The 13937-nt window shown below is 34.9% G+C and overlaps 1 long non-coding RNA gene across 1 annotated transcript in view; it reads right to left on the bottom strand.

Moving 5' to 3' along the window:
* Positions 1-6255, bottom strand: part of LOC119529889 — a 30320-nt gene extending 24065 nt beyond the window's left edge. The window contains exon 1 of the long non-coding RNA XR_005215967.1: positions 6133-6255. This is a non-coding gene — a long non-coding RNA (uncharacterized LOC119529889). The remainder of the gene's footprint in view (positions 1-6132) is intronic.
* Positions 6256-13937: the final 7682 nt, after the last annotated feature.

Raw genomic sequence — 13937 nt, forward strand, 5'->3', positions numbered from 1 at the left:
ACAAATTCTCTTTAAAAAATGATAGATGCAGTGAGAGAGAAAATTCAACATATGAACAAGCACCACCACTGAGAAAGAAATATGAAGAAACAGAGCAGAAGTAATCATTAAAGACCAAATAGAAGGAAAATATAATAAAAAGCATGAATTGGAAATAAAAAGCATAAATGTTTAAAACGGTTTATCAAATTCTAGGCAAAATTAATACAAATAGGATAAATTAAATTTAGACTATACAAATTTTTTAATTCCAATATAAGCTCCTATGAAATGTAGGCCAACAACAGAAACAGACAACTTTTGAAGAATCAAAAAATTCAGACCTGTCTCACTGAACCTAGAACATCAGAATTTGGGGGAAAAAAAAACGACGTGATTATTTTTTATACCCAGACAAGATAGCATGATGAAATGGCTCAGAAAATATATCTCTCATGTATATATACCTGAAAAATTAAAAATTTCTTCAGCATGTTGAGAGAAAAAAGTAAGCATGAGAAACTAGAAGTTTAAAAAGACAATATCAAGCAATTTAAAATGTTAAATACCTGCAAATATGGTGTATTAGTTAGTGAACAGGTCAAGAAGCTAAAACAAAAAGACTCCAAAACATGGTGACTCAAACAAGTTTACTATTGGAAGAGTCCAGAAGTGTGGAGGCAAACTACGGCAGGCAGGTAAACAGTCTATTCAGTCAAATGGGGACCCAGATCCCTTCTAAATTATTGTTCTGCCATCTCTTAGAGTGTTGTTCTTATGCATATGCTTAACATTGGTGTGGACAGCATGTCTACATTGTAGGTCATGGAAACTGGGAAATAAAAGATGTGGAAAACAAGCAATTTCTTTATACAAAATTGATTGGGGAATTCCACATATTACTTTGCTCCCATCCAATTGGACAAAACTTAGTAACATGGTCTCACCAAACTTCAGGGAGATCAGGAAGTTGAGTCCCTAGTTGAGTGGACATGTGGCCAATTAAAACTCAGATAGCCTTTGTGGTGTATATGGGAGTGGGGGGCGGTTTCTATTTTTTTAAAAAAGAGGGTGATAACAGATATTGGAGTTTTTGCTAGCTACTGTCTTTGCTACTTGTAATTACAACATTAAAAGTGAACATCAAAACTGAGTCTTGAAAGAGAGGTACAAAATTAAAATCTGTAACCATATAACAATAATAGTAATTAGCATTTATAACTCTAGATTATATTAGGAACTCAAGAGGAGAGGTGACAGAAAGAGAAAATATGGTAAATTACTTATTTTGTATAGGATTCAAATTTCTTATTTTTAAATTTAATTAGACAACATTTAGTTCAAATTAAAGTAACTTTCATTTTAATTGAGAACAAGACGTTAAACTTCCAATCACCAGAAAAAAAGTAAAAAGGAAAAGAACACCCAATAGCAAATAGATATTTAAAATGAAAAAAAGATGATAGAAATAAAATCACACTAAAGAGTTTCAACCAAAAAAAAAAAAAAAAGTAGATGAACTCTCCTGTTAAAACAAAGTTTAACAGTATTCTGCTTCAGAATTCACATTTACCGTGAGGATATCAAAAGGCTAAAAACAAAGAGAACACAAAGATTTACTAGGCGAAATCAAATGAAAGCAAAGCAAATAGTAGTATTAATTTCAAAGTGAAATTGAATGCATAAAGTATTCAAAAGATAGTCATTTGTATTGATGAGTGATTCAATTCACAATTAAGATACACCAATCATGAACTCCTTGCTGGAAGCAGAAGGTGATACTGATGGAAACAGGCTCTTGTCAAGAGAATTTAAAACAACTCTCTCTTTTTTTAAAGACCAAGGACTGACCAAGGTCCCATAAAGGCATGGAGGGCTTAAATAGTACAATTAACAAGGTTATTTATTAGATAAACTTTTTATTCTCCAGAAAACCTTTACAAAATAATCATCATGTAGTAGTGTGTGAAGATAATAGCAAAGTCCAGGAAACATGTATTGTACTGCTCACATTCTCTCACTGACAATTAAACTGGTAATGAACAGCAAACATTTTAAATAAAAAGCACCAAAACCACTTGGAAATACATAAATACCTTGCCAAATAATTCTAGAGTGAGCAGAAAAATCAAAACTGCAATGAGAGCCTTAAATTAAAGGCTCTCATTATTCAATAAAAATGAAAATAAATGAACTCAGAATTCAACTCATAATGGTAAGGAAACAAATCTCTCAGGAAAACAGGATCAATGGAAGTATTCATTCTTTATTCAATCATTTATTCAGCAAGTATGTGGCAAACGTTTACTATGTTCCAGACACTACACTAGGTTCTGAGTATACAGGGAGCTTACATCTCAATAAACAAGTAAATATGTAAATAAGTAAACATATGAACAAGTCTTTATACAACAATGCCATAAAGAGATCAATGCTATTAATAAAAACAGGGTAGAATAAGGGGATAGAGACTGAATGGGATAGCAGAGAGTTGCTATTTCAGATAAAACAGTTCATAGAAGGTTTTTCTGAATAGGTGACATTTGAACAGGGACTTGAAAGAAAGACGTGAGCAAAACAAGCAAATACCTTGTGAAGAGTCTGATCACTAAATGCGAAAGTTGGTAAATCAAATAACTGCAAGCTGGTTCTTAGAAAAACTTACTAGACAAACCTCTGAAAAATTCCAATGTAATACCAAGAAATAAAAGAGAAAGCATGCACACAAAATACAACTACAATAGAGTGTAACAGTAAACACAAGAGACTTTTAAATAGGAAATCTATATATGATATAGCACAGAGCCTTCACAGAGCCTTCACATTTGCTTTGGTCATATTGTGAGATGTTCACAAACTTCCAAAATGATAAATAAGGAAATATTTGTTCAGGTTCTTGGCTTTCCTCCAAATCACATTTTAGTAAAAAGTCATGGGATTCCCAGCACAACCTCACACAGCAATTTAGCTGCCTTTCTAAACTTTGCTCAAGTTTCCTCTCACTTAATGGCGATTTAGCTCAAAGAAACACAAGAGTTACCATTGACAAGTAAAGAAATAAAGTGCTAGAGCCAGATCCAGGCTTGCTCAGTCCAAATTCTTATTTTAGCAAAATTTCAAGTTCCTTATGTCACAGCTCTTAGGGGCCAATTCTGAAGAGCTAAAACCAAAATCCATTAAATTGACTAAATAATTGTATAATCTGGCTATGAATAAAAAACAGATATATTATTTTCTAAGAAATTTAATATTTTAAAAAATTAAATCAAGAAATAAAAAACTTAGGAGACAGGATTTTGAATTAGGCTTTTCTGAGCTCTAGGAATTTAAAGTGAATATTCAAAGAAACCCCACTTCAAAGACACTCCCAAAAAGCTGCCGAATATTCATTCTGGAGCTTATTAAAAGAAATCAGAATCAGACCTGATCTCTTCACTCCAACTTACCCACTTCCAGCCTATTTAAAGAGAAAGCAACACTAAGGGAAGTTAGAGAACTGATCTGAGAACTGAGCTGTCAGCCTAGGAAGAAGAGAGTTATGTTTTTTTCCCATCTATTTTCCCATTTCAATCTAACTGAGGCATGTCTCCAAGAGAACCAGTCATAGAGATCAGGAATGTCTATAAGAAAAGAATGGCACTCCCCATACTCAGGATGCTTAGTGTGCTGGGGAATTTATGGACTTTGGTACTGTCAAGTACAAAGTGGAGTGTGTAAGAAAGCTCTTGGAAAACCTGATATGTGTTCCCTGCAACTGACTTGAGCAAACATAAAAGCAGGATAAGAAGAGAGAGCAGCAGAGCAGTGTCTGCACTTGAACACTGAGAGTAGATGCTGGGGCCTTGAAGGTGTACCTCAATGGGGTATCTGAGGACCCCATTATTAGAGACTGTAGGTGTACCACCAGGGTGGGCAAAGAAGTCCCTGTGATGCTGTGAAGGATTAACACCTGTAATCCTAGAGTCCACAAAGACAGCAGTAACAGTAGTTAAGTTGTCAGACTTTTCCCACTCTCTTTTAATCCCCCTGCATCCCACCCCAACCCTATGGGAGCCAAGGGCAGCAAGTAGAGAGGAGGAGGAACAAAAAAGAAAGGGAGTGAAATAACAGACCTTGCTCTGGTCTCCAATTCTACTCTTCAGTCATAGTTCATGTCTGCAGTTAGGCAATGGGGAGTGGACAGAATGCCTGAAGATAGTAGTAATTACCAAAATTGGCCTTGTACTTTTATCTGGCTAGAAAGCCATGGGACTTGACAGAGATATCCTCAAAGGGGAGGAATGGAGATCCTCAGAACCTCTGGAAGGACTTGATGTCTCCAACAGCTATAGGAATTTTTTTTTTCAAGTATCAAACCTGTACCTCCAAAAATGGCATTGGGGCCAGACACTAACTGGTGAATTATTTGGGGGCTCTCAAGGAATATATCATTCCCATGCTATGTAATTTTTCCAGGACATGGAAAATGTGGAAGTATACAACCTTTAAGATTTTTTCTTTGAGAAAGGAAAGGATAATCAAAACCAGAGATCAAATTGTTTCCTAGTAGTTTGAAAGTTTAAATGCAAACAGTTAAATAAAATTGATTCTAATAATATGTTAATAAGCATCAATCACCAATATGCTGATAATAAATTATTTTTATACAAATTTCTCTGTAGCTCTCCTAAAGTAACCTACTAAGTAACATTTTGATTCTCTGATTCAAGTCTACATGTCCTTGAAAAAAATAGAATAGCATGCGTTACCCTTTAAAATATATAATTCAACTTTTTCAAGATTTCACAAGTCACTTTGACTCCATAATCATAAAGCAGGGGTCAGTGACACCTACCTCAGAGAATTTTTATTTAGAAAACAACTTGGAGGAAATAAAAGATTGAACTACTTTGCTTTTGATATGATGCCAATTTAATTTGCATTTTTTAAGTCTTCTAAAGCTATTCAGAAGTATATTACTTCAATGTCCAAAATTCTAAACATTCATACACAGATGAATAATGCATGGGTGAAAGTATTATTTCTTCATTGGAAAAATCTTTATGGGGAGAGAGAGAAAAGTTACAATTATGGATAGATCCAGAAAGTCTATGATTCTAAGTCTCCTGTTAACTATTCAGGGTTGGTCTTACCGGTACTTTTGTCCTAAAGCTTATAGACTATATTCTTAAGAGTTCAGTGAAGTAGTAGAGCCCATTATTATATCTGGACTCTACCTGGAATATTACGTTATGCAATGACATGAAATTCAGTCTAATGACCATAAAAAGAGCTCAGTGTTATCTTTCTCATAGGTTTATTCAGAGAATTAAATGAGATAATCAAAGTAAAGTACTTAGCATATACCCTGGCATAATATAGTACTCAAAATATTTGCCCTTTTTTCCTTATAGATGACTTCACCTTCTACAAAATAACCCAAAAGGGAGACAAAGCTAACAAAAGACAATGCTATAAATAGAAATTTCATGGAGTTTCTTACCACAATTTTTTTTTTTCGGCCTTTGAGCTACTCCATCAAACACTACAGCCCTCACCTTCCATTCATTTGGGCCAGATCACAGTGGAGTCAAATCTGACAGAGTGGCACTGCCACACAGGCATAGGGGGGCATAGGGCTCTGTGCATAGGGGTTACTGTGCTCCTCCTGGAACAAGGAAAGGGACCCACAATGGGAACACAGGCTAGCTCCACTTGGTTGGGGGGCAGGTGGAGAAGGGACCAGCAGGAGTGCCACGAGCTTTTCCTATGGGTTTTGAAACTGTGTTTTCTTGATTCGTCACTTGCCTAGTTACTGTGGCTTTTTAATTGTTTTCTGTAGTTTTGAGAAGGGATACTGTTTTTAAGATTCCTCTCCTGCTTTGCCTGAGGGGGGCTGGAACAATGGCCACCCTCAGAGCCAGCCTCCAGTGATCTGAAGTAAGTGATCAAAAGTGGTGATCAACAATCAGAGCACCCCCCTTCACCCACACCCACCCACCCACCCACACACACACACCGGAATTTGGAGGACTGGATCTTTATATCTCACCCTGGCACAATCAAGCTGCACAAGGAGCCTGGGCTGCAGTCCCCACTGCTGCCTGCCATGAGGCTGGGGGATGGTAGTCACTGCAGGGAGGGTGAAATTCACTGGCATTTAATGCAATTTACCATCTTCTTCCTCCAGCTCTTCCCTGGATACTGCACGGTGTTCCACTAGACTCCAGAATTTCAAAATTCTTGATTCTGAGAAATCCTTCCAGTTCAATAGTTGTTTTGGTAGAGGGACTAATTCCTGTGCTTCCTACTCCACCATCTTCCCTCCATTCTTCCTGCCAATTAGTCAATTTTTAAGATGAATAAAAATTTAGGCTAGTTCCCAGAACACCATTTAAAGGTACAGTGGAACTTTTAATTACAAATCAAGGAATGTTTACATCTCCTGAAAGCCTCTGAGAAAGAATTCTTTGTGACTGTTTCAATCAGAATTCTCTTAAATAAAAAAGAGTGGTTAGTGAAGCTGCTTAAATTTCCAAGACTTATAAAGAAAGTGAGGAGTCACAATAAAATAAAAATGTTTTGATGTTTTTAATTTGAATGCACTTTTTAATGTATATTATGACTTTATTTGACTGTTATCTTTATATGGGTAGGGAAAATTAAATGAAAGGTGTAACAAAGGTCAAACTGTATTTAAACAAAACATACATATAATACATATATACACATATATGTGTGCATACTTGATACATCCATGCACAATATATACATATGTATGTGCACATAAAGTCTTGTGTATATAAAATGACTTTTTTACAACATTCATTCATACATATATATATTTATTTATAATTAAATATATGCACATGCACTTGCATGCATACACACACATAGTCACACACAAACACAAATAATAATGCTAACCACCATCTCCCCACCCCACCCCACCCCCATTGGGAAAAAATAGTCCCAATATAAAGAAAACCAAAAGGAAAATGTTATCCAATATATGACTATTTCTTTTAGGAATAAATCTAATATGCAAAGCATGATTATGTAATAAAAAAGGATATCTACAATTTATCAGAAAAACAGTGATATATCATCACCTACATGACACCCAGTTATTGTCTAATATCATCTAAGAAAGACCCAGATCCAGAAAACCTTTCTTTTTTGAATAATAGACATATCAACATTTTTATCTTTTGTCTTGTTTTGTAACAACATAGAAAAGTATAGACAATATTAATATAAAATATATCTTGGTTCTTGAGAAATACACTTGTTATGACTCTTTTATTAGCAAGTAGCCAAACCCAAATCAGGGTAATATATAAAAAAAAAAAAAAAACACTTTATCATAAGAATATAAGGGTAGCTCAAAGACATAGATGCAGATGGGTCTCAGGACAAACAGAAACCAGGATTTCAAATACCTTTTTGACTCTTTCTTCACCTTTCTCCACTGCTCATTCATGTAGGTCTGTTTTACTCTTCTTTCTCTTTCTGCAGTCAAGTTTCTCTGCTTCTCTAATCCATAAATATAAAACACAGCCAACAATAACTCTAGAGTTCAAAATTAAAAGGACCAGCCAAGTAATACCAAAGCTTTATTTCTTGATTCCAAATTCCTAGAGGGGCCTGAGTGGGTCAGGATGGCTCACAGGCTGGGCCGGGAGGCTAGTTCTGTTGCACTAACTTGGCTGTTCTCACTACAGCCATACAGATGGAATTGGTGAGAAATTAGGAGGTCTCTGACAATGACTGGGGCCAGCAATGCCACAAGTGCCCACTAAAAGGAGAATGACTAATAAAGAGACAGTCTGAAATGTCCCAAGCATGAAGATATGCAATCTGATTTGACATCTGTTAAATTTTGTTGCTGTTATCTAAGTAAATGTGTTTGTTGCTGGTGGAATAGAAGAGAGTAGATAACAGAACCTATAGTAAACATTTAAACTAACAGTCTGCTTCTTTTGCCAGTGTGCTCTGCAAAATAATTAGCCCAGAAACAATAAATCAAGCTATCAAATATGTGCTAATCTAATATGTGCTAACTAGGACAATCATCTAGCATGGTGAACAAGAAAAAGATGCGACTGTTTTTGTGGGGAAAACTGTTGAAACAACCAGCCCATGCAAAACAGCAATAAGGAAAAGAAAATGAGATACTGGGTTATTCTTAGCTGAAGAAATAAATACAAAAACAAACTGAGACATAGTGTTCTAGATAAGGCACCTGTTCATTCTTATTTGGAGGACTGGAGTAGATCACCAGAATACAGAAGGTTATTAATTCAGTAAAGTGAATATATTTTCCATTCCAAACACAAAAGTACTGAGAATACTTTTATAAATCTGGATGAAAAGAACTCAATATTTCTTAGTGACCTGATATTTCTTATACTGAATGAACAAATAGCATTTTTACAGAGTCATTATTTTCATAAATAGGAAAGCATCCCATATTCATTAATTACCATTAAGTAAGTTTTGTTACCATCAATGTTCCCTGTAAAATATAATTATATTGAACAGAATACTGTGGAAGACCAATTGAGAAAGAAATATCCTACATGTCTATAATAGATGTCATTATGGTGAACCAGTATCATTTCTTTCCAACCAATTCTTCCCAGTACTAGCATTCAGCAGTGAACCTCTAATAGGCATTTATATGACAGACATTCGTGGAATAAAATGACTTTATTCCCTTATTCTTAATAATTTAATGCCACATTACTGGCCTATACTAGAAACAACCAAACCCAAATATTTCTTTCAGGCTTTTTCAGATTCTAAGTCCTTTACTACTTCGAAGAGCAGGAATTGTTACTATTAATTTCAATTTTCCTCATTATGCCTGCTAGGCCGATATGCATACAAGGATGTTTAATGTGCTTACTATACACATGTATTTAGGCCGTTATTTTCCATCCATATTTTCATCTATGTTTCTGTTTTCTAGAAGTCTATACGAGATATATACTAAGACCCAGAAATATCTATGCCACTAGTTCCATGAATGATTGCACTTAAAAAAGTTTACACTATTGCGAACCCTGGGTAGAGCAGCACCTGCATTTTTATTGTTAAAATATTTAAGACCAATGGCTACTATTTTGGGGTCAGATACTATAGAAACGAGGACATTAATCAGTATTCAGATATTTAATGCCATAGAAATTAAATTTGTCACTAAAAGATATGTAGGGACATATGATTATCCAGGTCAAGTTTTAAAGCACTGTATTCTAACTGGTCTTCTCATTTCATGCTTTTTTTTTGAGGCTTTTTTCAAATAAATTGACTTTAATGTTAATCACTTGAAATCTCTGGGGGTCCTCACTTTTGCCATCCTGATGTGAAGACAAAATGTTCAGTGGATTCCTTCTAATTGTATTTCACCTATGATTCTTTTTACCAGTGTAATAGACTTTACATTGTTTGGATTACAGTTTAGATACAGCTCACTTTCGATATTGTCATACCACTTGGATGTGTAAAATTTTATTAGTATTTTTTCATCTCTAATGACTTTATTTTTAACTGAGAGATCTTATAACTATAAAATCATCACCAGCTATATGTTTTGGTGATCATAGCTAGTATGCGTGTTCTACTTGGAAAAGATGCTAATTAAGCTTAAGATACAGACAATGAAACCATTAGTTTCTTTCTACAGTATGTTAAGCACAATCATCATGAAATGAAATCCCATTTGATAATTTAAGTATATTGGGTATATTTCAGGATACTTTGATAAGAAACATACATTTAAAGATGCCAGTTTGACATACCATTGAACTGACAAGAAAACAAGAACTAGATTTTATAGTATTTTTTCATATATTCATGTATTTTTTCATATATTTATATACTACCAGGCAGTACTTAGTTAGATTACACACATATCAACATGCACATGTTCAACAGTTATTAAAAATGTTTCCTGCTAATTTCCATCAATCCAGGGATGAGAATGACATTGTATCTACCAATAGCAATATTGAAAGTTAGGAGAAACTAAACAATATTGTCCAGTTCTGAGGGGGAAATAAAAGCAAATCTTTCAAAAATTTAACTTTCCATGCACATTTTCTTAGGAAGCTGCTGAAAGATGTGCTAAATTAAAATGAAATCATAAATAAAGATATGGGGTCAAGGAAAAAGGGGATCCAACAGTGGAAAAGGGTGCAAAGAACTTGTATAATGATGTTAACAAGAAGTCCCAGGATAAGAATCAGACAGGAGGCCAACACAGTAAACCATCGTGCAACTAAAGATGGAATATACAGAAAATCCTGAAAAAATCTACAACGACATTATCAGAGCTTATAAATGAATTCAGCAAAGTGGTGGGATACAAGATCAACACCGAAAAATCAATAATATTTCTATACACTAGTAATGAACAATATGAAGAAGAAATCAAGAAAAAAATCCATTTATAATAGAAAGTAAAAGAATCAAATACCTAGCAATAGGATATAAAGGACTCATAAGCAAAAAAACTACAAAACATTGTTAAAAGAAATTTTAAAAGACCTAAATAAATGTAAGGACATTCTGTGTTCATGGATTGGAAGAATAAATATTGTTAAGATGTCAATTCTACCTAAAAAGATTTACAGATTCAATGCAATCTCAATCAAAATTCCAAGTTTTCTTTTCAGAAATGGAAAAGGCAATCAGCAAATTTTATGGAGGTGTAAAGGGCCCCAAACAGCCAAAGCCATCTTGAAAAGGAAGAATGAAGTTGGAGAATTCACACTTCTCAGTTTTTTTAAACTTATTACAAAGCCACAGTAATCAAAACAACATGGTACTGGCACAAGGACAGGCACATGGACTAATGGCATCAAATTGAGAGTTCAGAAATCAACTTTAACATTTATGGCCGACTGATTTTTTGACAACGGGGCAAAAACCACTGGACTGGGAAAGAATAGTCTCTTCAACACCAGGACTGTCAGTTGCACAGGACCACCCCTCTACCTTTTAACATTCCACCTAGCTGTAGAGTCCATCTGTTTGTCCATCTGCAGAAATGAGAGAAGAAAAATTCATGCATTAATTTAAAACAAACCAAAAACAGAACAAACAATTTTCAGAAATCCCTCTTTTCTGGATGAACAAAAGTGCAGTTAATACTTGGGGCACTTGATAAATGCAGTAGTGAATGTGGAACTGAGCCTGTCTGTGTATCTGGTAGTTCTTTCTTGCTTTGTTTTTCCTTACCAGTATTCTGCCTAATGTTTGCTTCTGTGGTGGTTATATTGCCTAGCAAGCACCTGTGATTGTGAAAGTAGTACAGCAAAAGAAGAAAAATCCCTGGTTATTGATCTGCTAGACTTGTGTAGGTCTTTTAAACAGTTCTAGTTTCTCCTTACGTGAAATAATCAGGAAAAGTGTAAAAATTCAAAGGTGAAATAAACAATTTTATCAGTTAAAAAAAAAAACAAGGAATGAAGTTGATAACTCCCTGTACTATCCTCACAATTTTCCATAAACCAAAACCTGTTCTAAAATTGAAACTTTATTTTTTTCAAAGTAAGGGAGGGACAAGGGAAGTCGCTGTCGCGATTCAGACCCTCTGCCACCGCCGCTTTAAGAGTCAGGCCCCTCAGCCTCACTGCTGGTCTACTCCCACCTTCAAGTGCAACCGTATCTTGGAACAAAAAGTAGGTGTCTGACTTATCCTGGGGGCAGTATCTTACCAAAATCCCGGTGATGATAGAAAGATACAAGGGTGAGAAGCAGCTTCTTGTATGAGGTAAAACCAAGTTCTTGTACCAGATCATGTCAACATGAGTGAACTAATCAAAATAATTAGAAGGTGCTTACAGCTGAATGTTAATCAGGCTCTCTTCCTATTGGTGAACAGACACAGCATAGCATGTCCACACCGATTTCTGAAGTGTATGAAAATGAAAAGTCTGAAGATGGATTCCTGTATATGGTATATGCCTCTCCACAGACATTTGGATTGAAATAGTTGGTGTATGGCTAGCAAAATGCACCTACTCGAGAATTTTTTAAACCTTTACAAAGGGGAAAAAAGGCAGGGTGGGGGGAGGATATTACCAACTGCAATTGATCAGTTCATCTAATTACAGGTCCTCAAAATAATAGTGTTTCCATCTAGGAGTGTTAGGAAGTTGTTTTTGTATTTGAGGCGGAAAACCTGAGATCCTAATGAGCACATTCAGCTTTGGAAAACTATATTATTTAATATAGGCTATCTTGTTTTCAAATTGTAGAAGTTTTAAAGTGAAATACTTTGCATTTTTAAGTTGCCAGTAAAATAGACCTTTGTGTTATTTAATGTAGCAGTAGGAATACACAATTGGAGTAGTGATTTAAAGGCAGTCAGACATTCATTGTCTTCTCTTTAGGTTCATAAACCTGCCAACTCTTTATAGAAGAGTTTCCATTCAACTAGAGAAATCTCCATAAGAGGATCTTTAAGAATATGTTATCAAGCATAATCCTCCAGGAAATCATTTAGCATAATATCTGGCACAAAGCAGGGTATATGGGGGTGTATAAAATAAGAACAGCTTGACACTGAACTGCCATTGGAGGTTCCTGGTCCCTAATAGGACATATCTCAAGTAAGATCTCCCTGCAGTGTTAGGAAATTTGATAAACAGTCTTTTTATTTGGTTTGTTCTCTAGACAATTATATGCAGAAAAACAACACTGCTTCGTAGGAATCTTGAATAACTTAGAATTTCAGTCTACCGTCTAAAAAGGCTCCAGAAGAAAAAAAGAGTGCTATTTCTTGTTTTTGGATTTTCTCTAAGAACTCAAAAGTACCTGATTTGGTAAACAAATGAGCAGTTGTGTTAGTTTCATTCTTTAGGAAGTTTTAAAAACTATAGAAGCATTAAGATTCCATTATACTCCTTTCTACTTTTTGGCTTCATGCTATAGATGATTCATATTATCTATAAAGTGCACAAATGAAATGTCATTACTAATTTCTCAAATTTTTAAGAAAACATCACTTTTACGTGACACAACCATCAAAATTCCCCGCTCTTAAGTGTATTGCAATTGTGAAGAAATAGCAACAGGAGACACATGCTCTTTACAAATATTAAGAATTAAACATCTTCCAAGTTCAACCTAGAATAAAATGACTTGATGCCTCCTGATACTTGCAAGTAGTTTACTATTTACTATTTTCATAAGAGTATGATAGAAAAATCACAATTATGCCACTTTAGGCTTATATGTAGCAGGTCAAAATCTATCCTGTGCATTTAGATGTGTGTGGAATACCACTATCTCCTGGTAGAAGTTATCTGTTATCATGAAGGGGAAAGCAACAGTAGATCCCTGGGCACTCCTCCCCACCATGGAAGGGATCCATAGCAGCTGTCACCTCCTCCTGCTGCTGCATGCTTCTGTCCATATTGCCAATTTTGAATATGCATATTTTTATCACATTATATAAATTCTTAATCAGCCTGCTTGTTTATAGAGTCTATATATCATCGTCACTGACATTCTTGTAACTGCTGTGTGATCAACTACATTCCCATAAGAAATAGTGTTTTTTTAAAAAAAACAAACAAAACAAAAAAGTAAAGGAGGGAGTTAAGAAAGTAAATAATGAGCACACCAACTTTCTATGAGATTTAATTCTGAAATTCTCATAATATCTTGACCTATGGAAAGAAACTATTGTTCGGCCTTCAATATAAATTGGACAAATTTATATTCCAAGTAAGAGTGAAATGAAATTGAGAAGGCCTGCAGATGTAAAGCTGCTAAATATGGCAAAACAGTCTAAAGAAACTTGGATAGAGATAATGAGTTTCGTTGTGAAAAAAAAAATGTCAAATAAAGGTACTCTGAAAGGAGGCAAAGACAGCATTGGGGAAATATGTTGGCAGAATGATTTACATATTTCAACATAAAAAAGAGAGTTGAGAATATATTCCTTTTATCAGAATTTGCTC

This window comes from Choloepus didactylus, chromosome 3, assembly GCF_015220235.1.
Source record: "Choloepus didactylus isolate mChoDid1 chromosome 3, mChoDid1.pri, whole genome shotgun sequence".
NCBI classification, from domain to species: Eukaryota; Metazoa; Chordata; class Mammalia; order Pilosa; family Megalonychidae; genus Choloepus; species Choloepus didactylus.